This window comes from Hibiscus syriacus, unplaced genomic scaffold (assembly GCF_006381635.1).
Source record: "Hibiscus syriacus cultivar Baekdansim isolate YM2019G1 unplaced genomic scaffold, ASM638163v2 tig00109926_pilon, whole genome shotgun sequence".
Taxonomy (NCBI): Eukaryota; Viridiplantae; Streptophyta; class Magnoliopsida; order Malvales; family Malvaceae; genus Hibiscus; species Hibiscus syriacus.
Genome location: NW_024062532.1, coordinates 993233 through 1016774, shown reverse-complemented (window position 1 = coordinate 1016774; position 23542 = coordinate 993233). Strand labels below are relative to the sequence as shown.

At 30.8% G+C, this 23542-nt stretch overlaps 2 pseudogenes; one reads left to right on the top strand and one right to left on the bottom strand.

The window, feature by feature from the left end:
• The first annotated feature begins 9309 nt into the window (after window positions 1-9309).
• Window positions 9310-12040, top strand: LOC120210672 (annotated as a pseudogene).
• Window positions 12041-18378: 6338 nt separating this feature from the next.
• LOC120210746 lies at window positions 18379-22927 on the bottom strand (annotated as a pseudogene).
• Window positions 22928-23542: the final 615 nt, after the last annotated feature.

The window sequence follows — 23542 nt, the reverse complement described above, 5'->3', positions numbered from 1 at the left end:
ACCAATCCTAAACACATACATACATACATTTAAAATAAGCTAAACCCAGAGCTACATATATGATGGGCATTTCAAAATTCCTTAGCCGTAAGTTGAATATGTGAAGAACATTTCCCTAATACCAACATTCCAAACGAGCTAAAAAAAGCTACGATTTTAATAAAATTAAGAACCGTTTCCATAGATTAGCTAATAAGATCCGGCAGGCAACAGATAATATAACATCTACAAGCTGATGATCGATGGGAACCAAATAACCATGAATGAAGAATCATCAGGCAAAAACAGAACCAATACAACAAGATAATCGGGCAAGTTACAATCGTATATAGTTTTCAATATAAAACACCATGAAAAAGAAAAGGCATTTGGGAGAAGGAAATAGGTAAAATTGAGAAAGCAGGATTGGAAAGCAAATAGCTGGGAAAATGGGAAATTGGAAAAAGAAAAGACCTGAAGTAGAGGTGAAATAGCATGAGAAGAGGGCGAGTGATGATTCTGCGAAAACCGAAGGCGAGTGGGGTAAGGCGCGTAGGGGATTGGAGGATTTAGGGTTTATTTTGCTTTCGTCTCCACTCGCTTTTCTGTCACACTCGCCAATTTGGGGATCTCGGACTGTGTCTCTTCCTCCTCTTTTATGAGTAAAATTCGATGTTCCCTATTTATTTTCAATTCTATTTTATTGGGAAAAATCACGTATTTAGTATTTAAACTATCAAATTTATCTATTTAATACCTAAATTTTCAGTTTTCTCAAAATCATACTTAATGTTTAATTATTGTTTCATTTTAATACCTCTTTGTTAAAAATTTAACGCGTTTAATATTAAAACTATCAATTTTGGTCTAGTTTAGTACCTAAAATTTCATTTATTTTTTCAAAATTTTACATTAATTTTTAACGGGTACTATAATGAAATAAAAATTAAACATTAGATGTGATTTTGAAAAAAATAAAAGTTTAAGTACTAAAATATATCAAAATTAATAACTTAGATACTAAACACGTAATTTATCATATTTATTTTATCATCTACCTTTAGCACTTCACTGCTTTGCTCTCTTTTCACATTCCTATTTTTAGTTGGGCCTCATTATTTCGTAGTCCATGAATATTGAATTCCACTTAAAAAAAAAGGGTAGTGACTTTTTTTATCTAAATTATCAGTTTTAATCTGTTTCAGTATTTGAATTTTTATTTTTTCAAAACATATCTAAAATTTAGTTTTTATTTTATTTCGGTACCCTTTCAAAATTTAACATTAAGTTTTGAAAAAAATGAAAATTTAAATACGAAAAGGGGCCAAAACTAATAGTTTAAGTACTAAACACGTTAAGTTTTTAACAATAGGGTACTAAAATGAAATAAAACTAATATTAGGTATGATTTTAAAAAATAAAAGTTTAAGTATTAAAACGGACCAAAACTGATAGTTTTAGGTTCTAAATACGTAATTTACTCTAAAAAATAACTTTTTTTATTTTATCTCACTATCTTCATCATCAAAATTAGAGTTTTTCAGGTAATCATAGATGGAAATTATAATTTTTTTAACATCTTTTACGATTACTCTAAATACCAATGAACTCGTTTCATCATTCGCTATTGTTTTATTAATATAGATTTTTCCAAAAAAAAACTATTTAAAACTCGTGAAATTAAGCCCCAAAAAAATCTATACTTTTTTAGGTTTGAGGGCTTTATTGATTTGAGTGTTTATGAATGTTTGTTTGAAAATTAAAATAGTGAGAAGCTTTTTTTAGAGAAAACAAATAACATATCTTGATACTAGATTCATCGAGTGACCGTAAGAGGAGATCGCTATTAGAAAGTCGGATTTTTAGATAAATTTTCACTGACATCGAATCGGTTTCGTGAAAAATCAATCCGAAAAGAAGAAAAATGAGTGAAATATGAACGTGTTTGATGTTAATCTTGTCATCAGTAGTGATCAATGACAAGCGAAAATTGATCGACAAAGGTGATCGAAAGAGTTGATGATTGTCTATAACAACCAAAATGATACGTAAACTAAAAATCTAATACTTAAAAATAAAGATTTAAAAGTTTAATGATAAAAACTAAAATTCATAAGGAAAAAAAAACAATCTCATATCATGATGTTAACAATTTATCAGCCCAATGTTTACATTGAAGCTTAAATTAAATTTTAGTGTTATAATTAAATTAATTTAAAATATATGCTAATCTCAAAGCTCAATGGTATATGGAGTAATTTACCCCTTTTGTTTTTTATATTTGTTTTACTTTCCGGTTCAAAAGAATTAAATTAATTTAAAATTTAGGGTAAATTTTGTATTTAGTACCTAAACTATCAGTTTTAATCCGTTTTAGTACCTAAATTTTCAATCTTTTCAAAACATAACACTAAATTTTGAAGGGTACTAAAATTTTGAAAAAATTGAAATTTTATATACTAAAACGGATCAAGACTAATAGTTTAAGTATTACATACGTAATTGACCCTAAAATTTAATAATAAAATCGATGCTAAACCTCATAGTTCAATGGTATATGGAGTAGTTTACCCCTTTTGTTTTATTATGTTCTAGTTACTCTCCGGTTTGATTAAATGGTCAAATAATCTTTTTAGTCACTCTCAAACGTTAATAACATAATTTAAGCTTTTTAGCTCTTTTACTAAATAGGAAACTAAATACTTGCCCCCTCCTAAAATTTAGTTATTTAATTTTAATCCTTTTAAAATAAAATGTTTAGCTTGCATCCTTTAAAATTTTATAATTTTATCTCCGTCCTTTTTGCATAAAGTTTCATAGTGTCCAAGGTGACTATCTCCCCCAACATACATTACCATTGCGTCCAACACAAAAATCAGTTTGGATCCATCACTCTCACTTACCATTTTGATCATAGACAACTAGTTTAGAAGCACGAACACCATGAGTCTACCATTTAGCTGTTCCGTTTGCTCGATTCGCAACATAAGTCCTCGACGAAGGAGATCGGGAGAGACGGTCAGGCGCGACTATTGTATTTTAAATGATTAAATATATAATGAGTAAATTATGTGTTTAGTATCTAAATTATTAGTTTTGGTCCATTTTAGTACCTAAACTTTTAATTTTTTTAAAATCATACATAACCTTTAGTTTTTTGTTTTATTTTAGTACTCTTGTTAAAAACTTTACATTAAGTTTTGAAAAAAATGAAAGTGTAGGTACTAAAACAGAAAAAACTAATAATTTAAATACTAAACTCATAATTTATCCTATAATAATTTAACTACTTAGTTTGGCAAAAAGAATAATTTGGGGTTTAAATTAAAAACAAGACGTAATTTAAGTATTTTTTACTTTAAACTTATTATTTATGATTAAACCATATTTTAATTCTTAAAATTATAAATTTTTATTTTAATATCTAACAAACCAATTTGATGTATACTTATTTTTAATAATCGAAGAGATAGTTATATTTCAAAAATAAATATCAAAATTTGAATTTAAATAAGATAAGATATATGAATATTTTTAATCATTCAATCAAGTAATAAATTTTAATTTATAAACTTTAAATTCATGAAATATATAATTCACTTTATTTTTTATAAAAAATAACGTGATATTCTAAAAACTATATTAAATTTAAAATTTTCAAAACATAAATAATTGTAATTTTAAGAAAATATTTTAGAATAAAATAGTATATCATATGATAAATTAAGTGACATTTTTACAATAAAAACTATCAAAGTAATTTATTTTATGAAAGGAAATTTCAGCAATTACACAATCAATTTTCAATTAAGTTAAAATGATTACAATTCTTTTAAATTAAAATATCACAGAACTAATATATTTCAATTATTTACCATTTAATTATAATTCTCTTATTAAGATAAGAATATTATTTCGTAGTAAATGAATTATTGTTATTTTTTTAGGATCCGAGTTCGAGCACCATATGTTAGGGGTGTGAGCATTCAATGTCAAAGGTTGAAGTTATCTTTGAACATTTACCGCCTTATACTTACTTCAGATTAATAAAAAATAAAAATAGATAAATTATAAAATAAAATTTACAATATAATTATTTATCAAATATAACTCATTTAAAACTAAAAATAATAATAGTTAAATACTAAAAGGCAAACACATTCACTATATTTAATAAATATTATTTTTATTAACCTAATGTGATTATAAGTTGTAGCATTTGTTTTAGGGACTCTCGATTATTTGATAATAAATGCTCAAATACCATGCAATTGCCAGTGCTCGAACCTAAGATCTTTAAAAGTAACAATCGTCTCTTTAATCACTGGGATAGTTTGATTCGTACAATTAACATTATTTTAATCTAGACTTAAAAGTAATCAGGGATTGACTAAGGGGATGCTGGGGTGTGTCGCACCCCCTAAAAATTTTAAATTTAGATATATTTAAAGTTTTTTTTATATTTTTATTTCTAATTACGTACCCTAAAAATTTTAATAACTTTTAAGTTGACGACCTCCGTCCCGTAAGTAATTTCACTTTATTTAATTGATGTGGACTTTAAGTTGTATAAAAATAATAATTATTTTGTTTTATCACAGCCAAATACTATAATATTGTTGTCCACATGCAATATCCAGTAACGGCAACTCTATTTGTATACAGATATCTACTTTTTTGTCCGAGCATCTTAACTTAATTATCTTATTTTATTTTGGGTAAACTACGTAGCTAGTCGCTGGATGGCAGGATACTTTTTAGATGGTACCCAACTATAAAAAGTATAAATTGGTCACTCAAGTTATATAAAGTTACAAAATGGTCCTTAATCATTAATTTTTAAAAAAACTGTTGCGATGGTAAATAAAATCAACATAATAACAAATTTATAAATTGGTCACTCAAGTTCTAAAAAGTTACAAAATGGTCAAACCATTATTTATAAAAATTACAGTTGCGATGGTTAACAAAATTAAGGCAAAAATGCATCAAAGGCCCTTATACTTTTGAAAAAAACAATGTGATTCTCGTATTATTTTTTTCTCTCATGTGATCCTTCAACTCATAAAACAAACCCAATATGACCCTTTAACCAACGTTTTTCGTCGTTAACCATTATAGTACTGACGTGTCAGTTCACAGTGCAGACGTAGCAGTCCACAGCGCTGATGTGGTAGTCCATCTGTCATGTCTGAGTTACCAATTTAGTTAATTTGTCATGTCATTTACCACGTTTATCTGCTATCATAGATTGTCACGTCAGCACCATGAACTGCCACATCAGCACGTGAACTGCCACATCAATACTGTGAACTACCAAATCAACATTGTAACGGTCAACGACAAAAAAAAATGTTGGTTAAAGGTCATGTTGGGTTTATTTTCTAAGTTGGAGAGTCACATTGAGATAAAAATAATACGAGGGTCACATTGTTTTTTTTTTTTTGAAAGTATAGAGTCGCCTGATGCCTTTTACCTAAAATTAACATTATAACAAATTTAACCCTTAAAATTTATACATTAATTAATTTGATCTTAATTTTAAAAAATTTCCCTCAACATTTCAATATCATATCAATCTAATCCCTACTAATCCATTTTTATCCCCTCCACCAGCCAACCTTTCCCCCTTAATTTATTTCATTATATTCTTAAATTTGAAGCCAATTCAGCTTTTTTTTCTTTTTGGAATATGGAAATTTGGGTGGTTATTATACTGCTTTATGTGTGTAGATGAGATTGAAGTTAAATGTGAATAATTTAGTGACTCAACTAGCAAGTTCCTATAACTGAAGGACTATCCATATAATTTACCCTTATTTTATCGCCAGGGAAGCATAGACCACACGGTTCAAAAAGTTTGAAGAATAAATTTCCCACCAAACCAACTATAACAGCTAATTTTTCCTATGAAATAAAACTAAAATCTGGGTTAGTTGATAAACAAGATCTAATCCCGTGCATGCTGAATTAAAACCTCTCATTTCCTTTCTTTCTTGTTGGTCTCTATTAATTATGGAGCGAGTCGATTGCGAGTTGGACAGTGTTCGATTCGTGCTCGTTAATAAAAATTGTTGCTCAACTGGTGCTCGTTAAAAAAATTATTGTTCAACTCGTGCTCGTTAAAAAAACTTGTTGTTCAACTCTTGCTCATTAAGCTCGTTACTCGTCTCATTGCTTATTAAGCTCACCAAAATATTTAACTTTTTTTTATCTACAGGTAAAATCTACTAATATTATATAGAGTTTAATATAAACATAAATTAATAAATTTAACCCAAAAAATATCAAAAGACTATGAAACAAATTGAAAGTCTAAACTCCAAAATAATAATCCATAAATACATATTTTTATTAAAAATAACAATTATTAATTTAGTATTTTTATTAAAAATAATAGATAAGTCATTTATCATATTTTATTATCTATTAGTAAATTAGTAATTTTTTGAATAAAATAATTTTTTAAGATAACTACTAAAAAATTATAAACAAAAATTAACGAGCTGCTCGCAAACTTATCGAGACTATTTATTTTCACTCATCCAACGATCCTAAATCTGTGTAAAATTAAAAGAGTTTTATATTGTGGAACTGGATCTTTCCCATATATATATATATATAAACAAGTGTGATTTAAGATTCTCATGAAAAAAACTTATTGATTTGAGTTGTTAAATGTATTTTTTTTAAACTTGACTAGACGTATTAGTAATTTAGTATGAAAGTCAAAAATAATTTTTAGTTTCAGATCCCGAGTCTTTCATTAGACAAAAAATGTCCTTACGATTTACTGTCGTATTGATATGAGTTTGAAAAAATTTCAAAATTACCTTTGACAGCTCAAAATCAACAAATTTAATCTCAAACCTCACATTGTTTATATAAAAATTAGCTGATCATATTCTCATATGTAATGGGGTAAGGGGGAGGTAGGGTAGTAGGCTGCCCCAACGTCAGGTTGAGAGCAGCTTCCGTGGAAAACCTTCGTTATAAATTGCCCTCAGTGAGACTCGATCCTACGATCACAAGGTTAAGAGCCTTGCGCTCTACCAACTGAGCTAGATGTCACATTGTTTATATATGATTTTTTCAAATGTTTTATATAAATATTCTAAACATGCACTCATTAAGTTTATTTTTAAAAGGGGACATGATTAATCACTTTGTTTTAAGTTGGAAGTTGCATCAACGAAGATTGGCTATGCTTTTAGTAGTGGAATTCATTCAAAGAAGAAATAAATTGTTCAATATAGTTTGTTGATTTATACATGTTACAAAGCTAATAATTCGAGCTCTAAATTCGACCGTGGGGAGTTAAAAGTTGTGACCAATTTATTACTTTTGAAATATTAGCAGAGAAAACAAAAATTTATTAAAGCATTAGTGATCATTGTGTAATTTAACTTTTTAATTTTTATATATCCACTATGTCACGTTAGCAATCTGTTAAAGGCCTAACGACAATTAACCCTCACTAACCACATCTTGATTAAATAAAAATGAAAGTGGTCAAATATTATATTTTTTGAATTCAATGAGGAAAAATATACGAAAATTAAATAAAAATGATCAATTGCGTAGTTTACCCTTTTAAAAATTAAAAATTAGAGGCTTAAACAAAAATTTTTAAAAAATAAAGGGTTTAATTTATTTTTAAAAAAAGTTATAGTCTAAGTAAAATATTTAAAATTTTTAAGATTTCATAAAATTAAATTTAAAAGAACCTAACTAAAAATGTTAAAATTTTAGGATCTGTTTGTTTTCCTGTAATTGGATTTTCGGAAAATGTCTTCCTCATTTTTCAATGTTTGATTGTGAAAATCAGATAGTCAATGTATTTCATTTTCCTTGCCAACTGAATTTCCTTTGCATTTTTTAAAAAATGACTTACGGTCTAATTTTCCGTAAGTCATTTTACAAATTTTTCACTTCAAAAGCATAAGCACTCAAAATATTATTATTTTATATATTTAATATTAATATATTATTTTAGTATCATTTTTAATAAAAATATTAATTATTAAATTATATTTATCTGTTATTTTTATAATATAATATAATATAATATTTTATATTATATTAATATATTTTCCACCCCTGGATTGGAAATAATGATATAAATTTTTAGAATAAAATAAGATATAATTATAATTTGTTTTTTTGATGTTATATAATAAGTGTCTATTTAAAAAATAAAAATTTTAATGATGAAATTTGAATAATTTAATAAAAGAAAACCAAGACCCTTCTACGCACTTTTTTATAACTTCTGCACAAAAAATAATTAATGACAAAAGAAAAATAAAAAAAGAATAATTAAATCGAGGAAAGATAATTGACGTCAGATGACACCAAAGGCCACCGAGAGAAGAAGCTTTTAAAAAAACAAAATAAAATAAAAAATGTTTTTTTTGAGAAGGTGTTTAAATATTTTTTTTAATATTTTTAATAATTATAAGATAATATTTATTTTAAAAAATTTAATTTATTATCTACTGACGATACATACACCTTTTTATAGATATAATTGTTATAACCTAAAACTTTTAAGAAAAAGAATATTTCATTTCATTGATAGGACGTTATTAGAAATAAAAAAAAAGATAAATAAAAATGTGTTATAATAATGAAAATAAGAATCAATTGTATTTAAAATAATAATAAGGGGTGTGAGCGTTCAATGTCGAAAGATTGAGAGTTATCTTTGAACATATATTGCCTAAGCCTTGTACTTACTCAAGATTACTCAAACAATAATAATAATAATAAGGATAAAATATATATTTAATACTTTAATTGTTATTTTGTTTCTATTTTGATCGGTTATCTATTTTTTAAAATCATATTTAATGGTACATTTTAGTTTTCAAAAAAATAATAAAATTATTGATATGATATTTTTTAATTTTTTTAATGATGACACATTAACATCATCATTAATTTTTAAAGAATGTGTGACTAAAATAAAATTAAAACTAAATGTATGAATGATTTAGGAAAAAATAGTTGAACAGTCATGATAGAATAAAATAATAATTGGGGTGCTAAAACGTTAAATTTTGATAAAATTGAAAGTTTAGATACTAAAGTAGACTAAATTGATAGTTTAGGTATAAACGTGTTAAGTTTTCAACGACGAGATACTAAATGAAATAAAAAATAAACTTTAGGTATGTGTTTATAAAAATTAAATTTAAATACTAAATTGGACAAAATTGATATTTAAGTACTAAATGCCGTAATTTACCTAGAGATTAAAGAAAGACAAATAAAAGCAGGGGAAACCCGGTTGACGCTTACTTTAGTAACTTTTAGTGTGGAGACAGCTAGGGTTTACCCCTTCTCTCTGCTTTCTTTTTAGCCTTCATTCATCACTACCCTCACCCACTCTTTACCTATCAGCACACAAAAAATGCTCTTTCATTAACACTCTCACTGCTCTTCTCTTCTCCTTTCTTCTTTCAATGCCTCTTAATCCAATCTAAAGGCAGAAAAGAAGAAGAATAGCAGTTTCAGTTCAAACCCCACCCACATTATCATCGTCTTCACCAGCGTCCGAAAATGGCAACTAAGTTTTCCTTCTTTGCCATTCTTTCTTTACTCTTGCTGCAGCTCGCCGAACCGGATCTCGTCACCGACAGAGCTGCCCTTTGGCGCTCCGTTCCTCGGTCGGAGGCCGAACCCTCCTCTGGAACATCTCCAACCGGAGTCCCTGCTCCTGGGCTGGGGTTAAGTGCGAGCTGGACCGCGTTACGGTGCTTAGACTACCCGGTGTTGCTCTCTCCGGCGAAATCCCCACCGGCATTCTCGGGAATTGACTCAGCTGCGTACCATCAGTCTCCGTCTCAACTCGTTAACCGGACAACTCCCTTCGGATCTTTCTCTTTGTCGGATCCGGAACCTTTACTTGCAGGGGAACCGGTTGTCCGGTGAGATACCGGATTTTCTGTTCGGTCTTCATGCTTTGGTGAGGCTGAATCTTGGTGGGAATAATTTTTCTGGGAAATACCTGTTGGGTTCAGTGATTTGACGAGGTTAAGAACTTTGCTTCTTGATAGCAACAGCCTTTCTGGGTCGGTGCCTGATCTGAGTTCTTTGAAGAATCTCTCTCAGTTTAATGTGTCGAATAATTTGTTGAACGGCTCAATCCCCAAGGGGTTACAGAAGTACGGGTCCGATGCATTTGGGGAATTTGCTTTGTGGAAAGCCACTTGACGAGCCTTGCCCTGTTACTGCTACTGATGCGCCTGGGAATGCAAGTGAGCCAGCTAATCCATTGAGTGTGGCTAAACCAGGGGAAAAGGAGGAGAAGAAGAAGAGCAAGTTGTCTGGGGGTGCAATTGCAGGTATCGTTATCGGATCTGTGCTGGGATTTCTACTGATTGTTATGGTTTGATGATTTTATGTAGAAAGAATAGTAGCAAGAAATCGAGTCCAATCGACATCGCTTCGATTAAAAATCAAGAAATGGAAATTCCTGGGGAGAAATCTGAAATGGAGAACAGCGGATATGGGAATGAGAATTCGTATTCAGTGGCCGCCGCCGCTGAAGCGGCAATGGTGGGTGGCGGAGGAGCCAAAGCCGCCGAAAACAGCAGCAGCGGAGCAAAGAAGTTGGTTTTTCTTTGGGAATGGGACGAGAGTGTTCGATTTGGAGGATTTGTGAGAGCTTCTGCAGAGGTTTTAGGCAAAGGAACGTTCGGAACTGCATAAAGCAGTGTTAGAAGGTGGAACTGCAGTGGCTGTTAAGAGGCTAAAGGATGTAACGATTTCTGAGAGGGAATTTAAGGATAAGATTGAAGAGATGGAGCTATGGATCGTCAACATTTGATTCCTCTCAGAGCTTACTATTTTAGTCGAGACGAGAAGCTTCTTGTCTATGATTACATGCCCATGGGAAGCTTATCTGCCCTTTTGCATGGTGAGACCACTTCGATCCTGTTATTAGTTGGCTTATAGTTTGGTCCCATTGTGAAAATAATCATAAAATGAATTATTTTAGTATTATCATCTGACTGACGATCCATTTTGTTTTGGATGCCTTAATCGTCACCTTTAAATAGTGTTGTTTCGAGTCGAGTCTAGCTTCAACACTGTTAATGTTTTGGAATGCAGGGAATAAAGGAGCAGGAAGGACTCCATTGAACTGGGACATAAGATCTGGACTTGCTCTTGGAGCTGCCTGTGGAATTGAATACCTGCACTCTCAAGGCCCTAATGTTTCTCATGGAAACATAAAATCGTCGAATGTCCTCCTCACTAAATCCTACGAAGCTCGAGTCTCGGATTTTGGCTTGGCAAACATTGTAGGGCCTTCTTTCAGTCCCAATAGAGTGATCGGTACAGGGCACCTGAGGTGACTGACCCCAGCAAAGTGTCTCAAAAGGCTGATGTTTATAGCTCGGCGTGTTGCTTTGGAGCTATTGACCGGGAAAGCTCCCACCCATTCGGTTCTGAACGAAGAAGGGATTGACCTACCGAGGTGGGTGCAGTCCGTTGTTCGCGAGGAATGGACTTCCGAGGTGTTTGATCTTGAGCTCCTCAGGTATCAGAATGGGAGGAAGAAATGGTCCAACTCTTGCAACTCGCCGTGGATTGTGCTGCACAATACCCCGACAAGCGCCCCACCATGTCTCAAGTGAGGAGCCGAATCGAGGAGCTCCGTCGTTCTAGTCTGCGAGACGATCTGACCGCACTGCCCGCCTGATAAGATCGACGAACAAGGCCACCACACACCATTTTGTGTGATGATGGGTGGTAAATGGAATTATCAAAAGCTCTTTCATCATCTTCTTTTCTTTTCAATGTTCAATTAGCATGTTAAGTTTGGTGGCCTTGGGCCTTGTTGTATGCTTGACTCTCTCTCTCTCTCTCGGTATCATATTCCTTTAATAGTAGGTGGCCATTGTCATCTTCTTCTTCTTCTTCCCCTTGACAGTTGGATTGTATTTTCTTTTTCATTTATACTCGAGGTGGAAAAATATGATCTATTTGGTTCGTGTTGGGTGGATACCGGTAGTTGTAATTATTACTTGTTCTTTTGCCTTTGCTGCTTTTTATTATGTTCAACACCAGGCTTTTAGCTGCTTTAAAGGGTTACTGTGATTTGACGTCTGTTAACAAATGGGAATTTTTTCCATTAGCTTAATCATAATTTGGCTGGCATTTACTATTTTATTTTAGGGTAAATTATGCTTTTTAGTCCTTAAGTTATCAGTTTTGGTATGTTTTAGTGTCTAAACTATCAATTTTTTAAAAATCATATCTAAAGTTAGATTTTATTTCATTTTAGTATCACTATTCAAATTTAAAGTTAAGTTTTGAAAAAATTTAAAGTTTAGGTACTAAAATATATCAAAATTAATAGTTTAGGTATTAAATGTATTAAGTTTTTAACGGTAGGTTACTAAAATGAGGGAAAAAAAACTAAAAAAACCCATTAAAATAAAACAAAAACTAAATGTTAGGAATGGTTTTGAAAAAATTGAAAGCTTAGGTACTAAAACAAATCAAAATTGATAGTTTATGTATTAAATGTGTAGTTTACCCTTTGTTTTAAGGGTAAATTATATATTTCGTCATTCACCTATATTTAAATTTTGTTTTTTTTTTCATTCAATTATTATTTCTTTAGAATCATTCCCATATGTATTGTTTTGGTCATTAATTGTTAACAAATTAACGGCGATAATTGTGTGACTTTTTTTAATTTATTTCAATATTGGTATGATAGTATATTATGGTGACACATTATTATAAGTGTTAATTTTTTAACAACGAGGGGTCAGAATATAATTAAAATGTAATATTAATATGATTTAAAAAAAAAATAATTAGATAAAATATAAATTAAATAACCAGTAACACATCATTATCACTGTTGATTTTTTAAAGATGAGTGGTCCAAATAGAACTAAAACGTAATGTCAATATGATTTTGAAGAAATAATAATCGAATGACTAAAATACAAATTAAATAATACATGAGCGGCCAAATACGTAATTTACCCTCATTTTAAGAAACTATTTTAATAAAGAATCTTTGAAAACTGCACACAATTAATTGAAAAATAAGAATCATTAGAGAGGAATGATGACGTTTCTTTATTAATCTAGAGTAAATACGAAGTATTATTAATTTAAAGATAATTATTAATATTTTAATATCAAATATTTATCCATAATATATTAATATTCAAAATCAATTCCTCAAAAAATAACAATAATTATTTTATTACGGATATCACTTTATTCTTACCGACAATATTCAGATATGAGATTTAACAAAATGTACTGGTGAGCGTGAATTTGATGATGATGACGTGGACCAAACTGTCTGTGGAGAGCATATGCAAGTAATGATATAAACACAGAAAATAAAGTTCAAGCTGAACTGACATTTCTCAAAAGGTGATCCTAATGTTACCTATACCTTTTTTCATTTAGGTATATTATTGAAATGGGTAAATGACAAGGTTAGTATCTAAACTATGAGTTTTATTCCATATTAGTACCTAAACTTTCAATTTGTTTGAAATTATACCTAATATTTAATTTTTATTTCATTTCAGTACTTCTTAAAAACTTAATAGGCGATTTGCACATGACACCTTTTTTATGGGTAAATTGCATCATTCGCCATTCAACTATCTCTTCTCACTCTTATTTTGGTCACTAATTTTTTTTAATTTAATTAATTAACTTTCAATTCACTCCTAATTTAATAGCTATAACTTAAAAAATTATTTTATTTATAAATTAATAAAATAATAATAAAAATTTAATGTCACAAAATTATTAATAAATAAATTAAAGTGATTAATATGGCAATTTGAAAGTTGAGTAGTTAAATTTAAAAAATTTAAACTTTAGTACCAAAAATAGTGAGTGAATAGAGTTGAGTGATGAACAAAGTAATTTACCCATAAAAATGTCGTTAGTTAACAACGAAATACTAAAATGAAACAAAAACTAAATGTTAGGTATGATTTTAAAAAAAATTACAAGTTTAGGTACTAAAATGGACTAAAACCATTAGTTTAGATACTAAATGCATAATTTACACTATTAAAATTTATTTAATAATTTACTTAAATATTTTTAAAAAAATTTACATTTTATTTTAAGATAACATAATCTCTAATAAAATATAAAACGTTATTTAACTAACAATTAATATTTATTATTGACGTGATAAATTTCGTGTGTCTAAAATAATAATATAATATATTTCATGCCTTTGTTTCGAGTACACAACATGTGCTTATCACTTTATTGATAAACATTAATTGTTAATTAATTAAAAATTTTTTTATAATTAGTGATAATTTATTCTAAATGAAATGATATGATTAAAATATTCAAGAAAAAAGGAGTTAAAAATAATTATTCAGTTTATTGATATTATGTATGCATTTTATGCCCAAACTTTTGTTGGCATCCAAAGCCTTCAAGAATTTGTGATTAGAAGACATATCCATTAGTTTAAGCAACATGGGGTTGTCTTATATGTCTTTCTCCGAGGAGTGGATTTGAATTAGGATATTTTTAATATTTTTTGCCATCCCAGTTCCATGGCTTCCTGTTAGGGGTAGACATGAGACTCGAATTCGACGGATTTTGATCAGATTTAATTTGATTGGATCATATCTTTTTTTAAAATAGGTTCAGGTTAGATTGGGTCGGATTTTTTAATATTGTGTTTGGGTCGGGACGGATTCAGGTTTATGGTGAAAAATACTCGACCCGAACCTAAATTATAACTTTACCTTATATTAGGATAATTGTAATAATACCCCTCTATATGTTATTTTCCTTCATCTAAATCCATATTTTTATTGAATAGCAATGATTTTTTTAATAAAGATATTATTTGGGTTGGATCGGGTCGGGTTCGGATTTTGTCTCAAAAATCGGGGTGGAATTTGTATATATTTCGGGTCAGGTTTTGACCCGATTCGATTTGATCGGATTTTTTAAAAAAAAATAGGTTCGGGTCGAATTGGGTCATATTTTTTAAGGATTGTGTTCGGGTCGGGTTAAAGGTGAAAATACCCGACCCGACCCGAAAATTACAACTTTATCTTATATATTTAGGGATAATTGCAATGATATCCCTCCATATGTTATTTCTTTCAATTAAATCCCTATTTTTATTGAATAAAAATAATATTTTTTAATAAATATATTATTTTGTGTTGGACCGGGTCGAGTGGAATGTATATATATTTCGGGTCGGGTGGAGGGTTTATAATTTTCGGGTCGGGTGGACCAAAAATTCAATCTGACCCGTGCCCATCCCTACTTCCTCATGATTAATTCAGATCAACTTATGTCGTATAACTAATTTTGGTGTGTGAATTTCTTAATAAGAGTTTTCTACATACACAAGGACTCGAACCTGAATTAATATCTCTGATTGAACACAAATGGTTTTTGATCCAATAATACAAAAATGTGCACTATCATCAACAAAGTGACAAGGGTCTCTTTCTTATCAATTTGTCATCTCTTTAGAATATCAGAGATTGGTGGGTCAAGAGGAATGGACTGTCATGAATTTGAATTATTTAAGGTTCACATTCATTTGAAGTTCGAATTATCTTAACATCACCTTGTATTTAGATAACTCTTGGATTCAAATATCTTTTTAGCCCACGTATTCTGCGGTCCTCGCTATTTCAAGTATTTCACCTTATCTTTATGCGAGTTTAAATTATTTTAAATCTAAGGTTAAGCAAAGTTTCAGGTTCGAGTTTTTGTGTATGTATAAAATTTCTACTGTGAAATTCACCAACCAAAATCATATGTACGACCCAAATTAATCCAGATTATTCAGGACGAAACTTTAAAAATAGAGGACAACAAAAAAATCTAAATTGTCACGTACCAAAATGTAGAGAAAATTTTAGGGGCTATTTTGTAAAACATTGTTATTAAAGAGGCCAAAGGATATAATAACTTTTAAGGACTTAAAAATGTAATTTCTAAAGTTTCAATGAATCCAGAGCAATCGATCCTTTGTGCAAAGGGAATTATCTTTTTCAACACAATAGTCATTGGATCAGTCCAATGCATCGATGGATCAACCCTTTCTATAGTTTCATGCAAATTTGGGCTAGAACATGCATAATTAGCCCACCAATTTGACTCCTAGTTGTTTCTAATGTCAAGGGTCATACGTAAACATGATTGAAACATCAAAATCATAAAAGTACACAATCAAAGTAGGGCTATTTAACGGATAGCCAGACACTTCGGTAGTAAAAGAACTGTTGTTATTTTTGAGATTATGAGTTCGAGCACTAATAACGCTAAGGGTATGAGGTGAATGTTCAATATCAAATAGTAGAGAGTTATATTTAAGGGTAAACTACTCAGTTGACCACTTAACTATGTAGCACTATTACTTTTGCCACCGATCTTTAAATTTTGTGAATTACACCACTTAACTATTTAATTTGTTTAATCAAATCACTAGTCGTTAATATTTGACGAAAATTCTGGCGTAGCAGTTAAAAGATGGTCATAATTTAACTTTATTTTAATAAATTAACCATTTAATCAGGATCTGGCATGTGTTTCCTCCTAATTTGAAAGAAAAATTATTTAATTAAACAAACTTAAATTAATAAAAAAATATCCCCCAATCATGTATTGACTCGTGTGGGTAGAAAATAAACGGGATGATTTTGCTCTTGGGTGAAATCAAACCTGGGACCAAAGGTTGGTTTATCAACCCCCAATCACTGCACCAAACATCCCCAATAGTTTATTTCTTACAGCAAATTGTATTTATCCTTTTAAACCTTAATAATGGTAAAAGAAAAAAAAATGGCTGTCCCTTTTTTCCCATATGTATGGGGTAAGGGGGAGGTAAGATAGTAGGCTGCCCCCAACACCAGGTTGAGAGCAGCTTCCAGATAGGCAATTCATAATGCTGGAGGTCTCTCACGGAAGCTGCCCACAACGTTGGGGGCCAGCCTACTATCCTACCTCTCCTTACCCCTTACATATGGGAACAAGGTCAGCTAATGGTAAAAGAAAATAGAAGTAAAAATAAATTAAAATTAAACTTTTTTAATATTTGATTCAAATTAATATATTAATAAATTAATTAATGTTGATTATAAAAAATATTTTTTTAAATACTTTACATCAAAATTATTAAAAAAACAAATAAATTTAAAAGTATTTAAAAATATTTTTAATAATTTTGATGTAAAATATTTAAAAGTATTTTTTTATAATCAGTAGTAATTAATTTATAAATAGATTAACTTGAATCAAATATTAAAATGTTTAATTCTAATTTATTTTTACTTCTATTTTCTTTTACCATTATCAAGGTTTAAAAGGATAAATACAATTTGTTGTAAAAAATAAGCCATTGGGGATGTTTGGAGTAGTGTTTCGGGGTTGTTTATCCAACCTTTAGTCCCAAGTTTGGTTCCACCCAAGAGCAAAATCATCCATAACGATACATGTCGTGTTCTTATGCTGATACATGTCAAATCCTAATTGAATGATTAATTTAATAAAATAAATTTAAATTATGTCCAAATTGAGAAAAATATATAAATAGTTAAGTGGTGATACACAAAATTTAAAGATCGATGACAAAAGTAAAAGGATTACATAGTTAAGTAATCAACTGGGTAGTTTACTCTATCATTAAAAAGGTATTGTCTTATAAATACGACATAAATAAAAAAAAAAGTTTGCTTCTAAATCAAGAATTACATATTTGTCATTTTGGACACTTTTAGACATACCATTGTTCACTTAGGCAAATTTGGTTAAAACACTTATTCTAAACTTATAATTAGCTTCTTCAAACGAGCTTTTCCAACACAAAATCACAGTTTTTCTAGTTATTGGTTTGAGTCAATAATCACTTTTCAAACGTGAATTTTTTGCTGAAGATAAGTTGTTTGGTAATGTTTCTACGTTTAAAACGGAATTTTGGGTCAAAATTACTTCCATAAACATTCCCAAACGCCCCTTAACTCATTGCAATGGATCAACTGGAGGAGGACAGTTAAACAGTTGATTAGCATCGCAAAGATAATCCAAATAATCTAAATATATTGAAAATTAAGGGGGGAGGATAATTTATTTTAGCAGCTATTTTACAAACATCTTGCAAAATCAAATGAGCAGTCTGCATTACTGGCAGAAATTTGTTGCATTTCAATGTCCAGTGCACATCAATGGTGGGAAACCAATTCCCAAGTGTTACCGGAAGAAAATATTACTCCTGATCAAAGGAGTTGGAAAACACACACACACACATATATATATGTTGTATTATTTATATATATATGAACTGAACCAAAATTTGACATCAAAGAATTGTGCTTATAGAACTACCAACAAAAACAAACTTAGACAAATTCATCTTACATCGTCTATGGCAGCGAGTCGGTCCAAATGCGTGGCATTAAGAGGATTGATCTGGCGTAAGTCACTGAAACTTGCACCATCTGATCCAAGAGGCATGGACTCGGGCGATTTCTTGCTCATGCTGTATGGTGACGTGTTTGTTACCCTGTATAAAGAGTGAGAAGCTCAAATTTAGACTGTACCACAATCTTCATGGAGTTAAGGACCGTGTAGTATTTCTAATATTCAAATGAGTGACAAATTGAAAAAAATCTTGAAAATACCTTTCTTTGCGCTTCTCTAGAAATCGAGCCAACGATGCTTACGAGCTTGAGGCACAGCAACTACAAGAACACAATAGTATTCTCTTAAGACTCGGACACTTAAAGCACAGCTACTGGAGAAAAATACTAGCTACCGGAGAATCCAACACAAAAAACAGGAGTGCAATACCTGCTGGAATCAGAGTTGTCATAGCAGATCCTACTGAATTAACAAATTTTGGAGGCTCTGGTTGGTTACTAGCAGATGGTACAGCTCCTATTCTTGTGGCAGCTGTTAGTTCATTGCTGCCACTAGATCCTCCACCCGGCTACAAACAGACATGGGAGGTTACAGAAATATGGCACGGAAGGCTTGACGATGGTGCCATGGTACAGTGATTGTTGCCAACAAATGCATCAGAAGTAGAAGGTCGTGGTACAGATGTCTGAGCTTGAGTCTTAAGAGTCGTTTTACTCTGAGCTGCAGAAGATCCATTTCCAGCCAATAGCATAATATCCTGTGCCTGAATACAGAAGCAAAGAACTAAGTACCACCTAAAGTTTATGGTGTCAAGCATATAAAACACACAGGCTGAAGCAATATGTTACCTTCTCAGGAGACACATCATCATACACGCATACAGAACCGGCATAAAAGACAGTCAACTGAGATGGTGCCCCGAAGATTTGGTACCATTCCTAAAAAATGAATTCAGCTTTACCTTTATTATTCCAACTAGCCATTTGGCTGATACTTTCATCATTTATATAATCAAGGTTCACAAAAAGTGACATGTAGCAAAATGATAGTAGTTTAGATACCTTAGATCAGTGGAACCAATAACAGAACTTGATGGAGGAACAACAGATACGGGGGCCATGATCGGGACTCCGGCAAAAGGTTGTGGGTTTTCCGTGTTACAAACTGTATTCTGTCCAATGGAAATTAGATGGGATTGGAGAAGAGGAGTGCTCATAGAAACTGCAATTTTTTGATTTGGCTGGCTGGAGACTGGAAATATCCTAACTTCCTGGGAACTGTGGGGTTGGTGTCCATCAAATTGTTGCAGGCCACAAGGTGGAAACGTTAGTTTCCTCCTTGTTTCTGTAAGTCATAGAAGGAGAAAAAAACCTCAGTAAACCTGTATTACAAGACATAGGCCTGATAAAATCTCAAACATCCTCTTAAAATCAAATCAAAATTCTCGAAAAAAAAGTAAACCACGCATTTAGTACCTAAACTATCAGTTTTGATCTATTTTAGTACCTAAATTTTCAATTTTTCAAAACAATACATAACATTTAGTTTTCATTTCATTTTAGTACCATGCCGTAAAAAACTTAACGCGTTTAGTACCTAAACTAACAGTTTTGACCCGTTTAGTACCTAAACTTTCAATTTGTTCAAAACTTAACGTTAAATTTTGAATGGGTACTAAAATAAAACAAAAACTAAACTTAGGCATGATTTTAAAAAAATTGAAAGTTTAAGTACTAAAACAGACCAAAACTGATAGTTTAGAAACTAAAGGAGTAATTTACCCAAAAAATTACAAACCAAGTTCATGATGGCAAGTAACAAACCTTGGTGATGCCAGAAAATGGTTTCTGGTTAGAATCTGCTGGTGGTATTGCCATAAACCCAGATGACATTATAGGATCGTGAGCAGCCTTCCTTGGACCATCATCTTGAGCTGCATCCTTGAAAGACGGGAACCGAGGAACAGCAGACACCTTGTTTGAGAAAGAAACTGCATAGTTGAACCCCTTAATAATACTGCAAAGCCAAAAGAAATGGAATATCATATCATGCCTGATTAGTTCCACAAATATCTCTGAATTGAGTTGAGAATCACTCAATTAAAAGGAAGCAAGAAAAGAAAAATAGATAGACACATGTATATAATTTCTAGATACCTCCAAAGTTAAAAAAAAAAACACAATGTGAATGGTTGGTCCAGACAAAAATATTTAGGGTAAATTACAAATTTCATCACTAAACTTCTCTCATATTTTGCTCACCGAACTTTAAAAATTTCAATTTCCTCACTGAACTTAATACATTCGGTTTTTTTTTTCACTCCGCCGTTAAATAGTCAATGGCGTTAAAACGACGCTTTTTTTTTTAAAAAAAATCTTCACCAAAATGATGTTGTTTTGCATCTATGCGAAAACCCATTTATAACGTTGATAGTGAGAAAACAGTGAGTGACCAAAAAAATCAATGTATTAAGTTCAGTTAAAAAATTGAAAAGATTTAAAGTACAATAAATGAAATAGGAGTAAAGCTCAATTTACCAAATTTGTAATTTACCCAAATATTTAAACCATACTGGAAAAGATGTACATCTTTATTTGTAACAATAATGTAGAACAAGCTCAGAAAAATATTATAAAAGAATGAGGTCCTGACTATTAGTATCGGGAAGAAAGCATTATTGATATTTAAAAATGATAAAAAAAATTATTGTAATTTTTTTAGGATTCGGGTTTGAGCACTATAAATGTAAGGATTATGAGCGTTTAAAGTCAAAAATAAAGAGTTATCTTTAAGGAGGTACAAAGTTTTACTCCAAATTAATAAAAAAAAATAGAAAAAAATTGGAAGTACATCAAATATACAAGATAGCCATAAACCAAAATACATCTTACCATGAAGCATCCAATTCATGTTGATTATTTGAATTATTTCTTATATAAATACAAAAAGAGAACCATACTTTTAGTATACATATTATAATATGATTGGCACATGCCCTGTGATAAGTAACCATTAATTTTAGAATATATATTATCATATTATAAACAAATGCCTCGTTTTGAGTATTCCCATGAAAAATGTACAAAGCACATGTCATTTGGCACTACCTTTCAAAATGACACATTTAAAAATAATCTTGTATTAGCCACACTAATTAACTTTTTTCCAAGATATTCACGTCTGACCCTACACATACAATAGATAAGCTAGAAAAGTATTATCCTTCCAAATAAAAAATAATAAATAAAAGCTAAACAACCCCATATTAGACACGTATGTATATTAAGGTAGCATGAACCAACTGATCTCGGTTGTTATTATTCTTTGAGTTTCCAGATTCGAGCACAAAAAATGTCAGGGATGTGAGTGTTCAATATCAAATGGTTGAGAATTATGTTTAAACAGATACCGACACTGCTTGTACTTACCCCATATAAAAAAATATATTAGGGTAACATAAATAATTATCTAAGTCATTGATCAGAGGATTATTTATTCACATAGTACTCGCCCATGTTATTCTATCTTAAAATAATTATAATTGAAGTTAAAAGAAGAAAATTTGTCTAAGAAAAAGGAATCCCGACAACTCAACATGGCACATTTAACTTATTGAACTACTAAATTTTAATGTATTAGCCAAGCAACTAAATAAATAAATAGTAAGGCATTAAATCTAACATCCTAATAATCAGCCATTCTTAACCGTTCAAGTTATTGTTAACTTTATTATATATCCTAGTGCTGATGTAAAGTGGTTGTACCTCGTGCTTACAAAGGTTATACCAGTCACCAAATTATTCATGTGATCTGTTTTGATCATCTAATTATAATTTTTTTTCAAAATCATACTTAAAATTATATTTTCATTTTATTTTGATCACCCGTAGTTAAAAAAATTAACAGTGATATTGATGTATCACCGTAAATCAATATCAAATCATCATGAAAAACATATCACGTCAGCAATTAACAGTAGGGAGCAAAATGAAACCATTTAGTCAAAATGTAATCCTAAGTATGATTTGAAAAAATATACTTGGGTGACCAAAACGGAACTACAAAGATAGCTGAATGATTAAATAGGTAGTTTTCCCTTTCTTTCCACCAATCAAACGAAAACGACGTTAGGCTCCTGGGTTTTCTTGTTGGAGCGAACTTTCCCTACTCCACCCCCCCCCCCCGATTGGTTACCGAGAAAATTGAGCAAATCAAGAAACTGATTAGCCTACTCAAAACGAATTGAGAATACTATAACAGAATGTACGGAGCTCAACTCACATGCCACTAAACAGTTTCGTATATCTAAACGACGTCGTCACTCGAAAAAGGAAGAAAAGAATCTACCCGAGAAAATTCTGTGAAGTATCAATCAGAAACACTAACTTCTACGGTTCTACCACATATTCAATCAGAAATACATTCACTTTTGTTATCGATTAGTAAGGAAAACCATAACCAAATATATATAAAAAAATAAAAAGCAAAAGAAAACTATACCTGAATCCTTAGACCCATCAGAATCCTCTTCTTTCATTCTGATTGGAGCAATTTTTGAACCCAAACCCATAAAAATCTCTCCATAATTCCTGCTGGGAAAAAAAAGATATGAATATGCAAGTCAAAAACAGAATAGAAAATTTGAAGGCCGATTCCGGTACTTGAAACCACCCAGAAGCATTCGAAACACAATGCTTAGCTTCTAAGAGCAGAGAAGGAAAGACGAGGATGGGAAAAAGAAGGAAATGTTTAGAGAAAATCGTCTCAGTGATAAAAAATGCCTTATAATATACGATTTTAACCAACTTTTTTTGGATTTGCCAAAATGACCAACAAAATCGCAACGCGATCCCCAGAATCGCAAATCAATTTCCAAAATCGCAACGCGATTCTTGAAAATCGCAATGCGATAGTACAAATTCGCATTGCGATTTTCAAGAATCGCAACGCGAATATGAAATCGCAACGCGAACACATAAATCGCAACGCGTATCCGTAAAACCGCAACGTGTATCCGTAAATAGCAACGCGTATCCGTAAATCGCAATGCGTATCCGTATATCGCAACGCGTATCCGTAAATCACAACGATAATCCGTAATCGCAACGAGAATCTGTAAATCGCAACGATAATCCGTAAATCGCAACGAGAA